Here is a 2,500-nt window from a genome sequence, read left to right as displayed (position 1 = left end):
GGACCTGACTACTGTAACCACCTAAGGTCCCTAGCTGGAATTTAATTATATGTATCTGCTCTCTAATTGTTATAATTGTTGCTTAACCAGTCCATTGACCACCTAATCCACTCTGCCACGGCGCCACATATTATTCGACTGGGTGGTATTTAAAGTGTGGGGTTCCGGGTTGCATCCTGCCTCCTTAGGAGTCCATCACTTTTCTTACTATGTGTGCCGTTTCTAGGATCACACTCTTCTGCATGAGGCCCGGAGCTACTTCAGCCTCTAGTTTTTCTAGGTTTCTTTTCAGGGATCTTGGGATCGTGCCTAGTGCTCCTATGATTATGGGTACGATTTCCACTGGCATATCCCATATCCTTCTTATTTCTATTTTCAGATCTTGATACTTATCCATTTTTTCCCTCTCTTTCTCTTCAACTCTGGTGTCCCATGGTATTGCGACATCAATGAGTGATACTTTCTTCTTGACTTTGTCAATCAACGTCACGTCTGGTTCCTGTTTGCACGTATCCCCACCGCTGAGTGCCGCGGTGCGCCTGATAGCATAGTCCCAGAGGATCTTTGCCTGATCGTTTTCTATCACTCCCTCAGGTTGGTGCTCGTACCACTTATTACTGCAAGGTAGCTGATGTTTCTTGCACAGCTCCAGTGGAGGGGCTTTTGCCACTGAATCATGCCTCTTTTTGTACTGGTTCTGTGCAAGTGCCGGGCATTCGCTTGCTATGTGGTTTATGGTTTCATTTTTCGTATTGCACTTCCTACATATGGGAGAGATGTTATTTCCATCTATCGTTCTTTGATTATTATTATTATTATTATTATTATTATTATTATTATTATTATTATTATTATTATTATTACCTTATTATTATTATTATACTTCTAGCAATTAATATCTTATATGTGTGTGTGGTTTTGCAGTTACAGAAAATAAGGTAATCGCAAGATTATTTGCTTTTAAAGCTACTTGATATCGTATTTTGTTTTAGGAAAGAAAATTACGCACGCATTAGAAAATGCGTGCATAATTGGAAAAGTGTTGCTATGTTCGTAAAGGAAAAAAATGTCTCTCTCTCTCTCTCTCTCTCTCCTCTCTCTCTCTCTCTCTTCTCTCTCTCTCTGCTTTCATAGTCATCTGTGCATCGATTTTTACAGCAGAATTATATGCAATTTTAAAGGCTTTAAAGGAAGTTTTAATTCGGAATAAAAATAATTTTATTATATATTGTGACTCAAGAAGTGTCCTTCAGTCACTGGAATCTTTTAACTTTTTAAAACCTCTGATTTTAGATATATTGGAATGGCTGCTTTTAGTGAAAAGAAGAGGGAAAGATGTAAAGTTCTGTTGGGTACCTTCCCATATTGGGGTGGTTGGGAATGAGAAAACTGACCAACTTGCAAAGTCGGCAGTCAGCTTCCGAGAACCCACAAGAGGATATAAATCCCCATATCGGGATTTATATCCTCTAGTAGGTCAGAGAATTAAAAAATGTTGGCAGTCCCAGTGGGAGGACATTTTAACCAATCAAAAATGCGCAGTATCACGTCATCAGTGTCTCCTTGGTCATGTCCTTATATACCAAGGAAACAGGAAACGATGTTGTGCAGATTGAGGATTGGACATACAAGACTCACTCATGGGTTCTTAATGTCCCGTGAAAATCCTTCGTTTTGCGAGAACTGTACTGTGCCCTTGACTGTGAAACATTTGCTGACTGAATGTTCAAGATTTAGGAATTTGAAACATAGATTCCTGTCTTGGGGACGTGATAGAGACGGTAATTTTAGTCTAGCTACAATTCTCGGAAAGGATTGTAATATAGAACAGTTATATATCTGTATGTGGAAGGCGGGCCTCCTCAACAGAATTTAGATTATACATAGATTGTCTGTATAAGATTTTATATATTTGAACAAATATATTTATATGCATATACTTTTAAATATCTTTACATGATATTTATTTGAAATTTAATTTTCTTTTCTATTTAAATTTATTTCGGTGTCAATAACCTAGATGTTGTGACGCCAGGTTTAATCGACACAATCAATCAATCAATTCCAGGACTTAATGGATTCTCATTCTTTAATCAATGCTTCTTTTTACATCTTTTCACTAATGGTCGAAAGGACACTTCCTTTTCCATGCAGAATTACGGAGTTGCCAATTTCTCTGTCTTGTTCCGTTCCTCAATCACCTTCCTCCTCTTCCAAGAAGAGTCATTCACTCCACATCACTTAATCCCATCATCACCCATTACTCTCTCTCTCTCTCTCTCTCTCTCTCTCTCTCTCTCTCTGTTTATCCTTCATCGCTCCAGGGTTAATGAGATCGATACCTTTATCACTTAATATCGTGATCAATCATAGTCATCTCTTACTTTTTTCGCCTTCAAGTTCCTCGACTCCTTAGCAGCTGAATGGCAGTTTTGATGGATGGTCAAGGGCGATTTCTCGGTAACACTGCTTTAATTCAGTTCTTGAATCCATCTCGTGG

Source organism: Macrobrachium nipponense, chromosome 3, assembly GCF_015104395.2.
Source record: "Macrobrachium nipponense isolate FS-2020 chromosome 3, ASM1510439v2, whole genome shotgun sequence".
Classification (NCBI taxonomy): domain Eukaryota; kingdom Metazoa; phylum Arthropoda; class Malacostraca; order Decapoda; family Palaemonidae; genus Macrobrachium; species Macrobrachium nipponense.
This window is presented reverse-complemented; position numbering follows the sequence as displayed.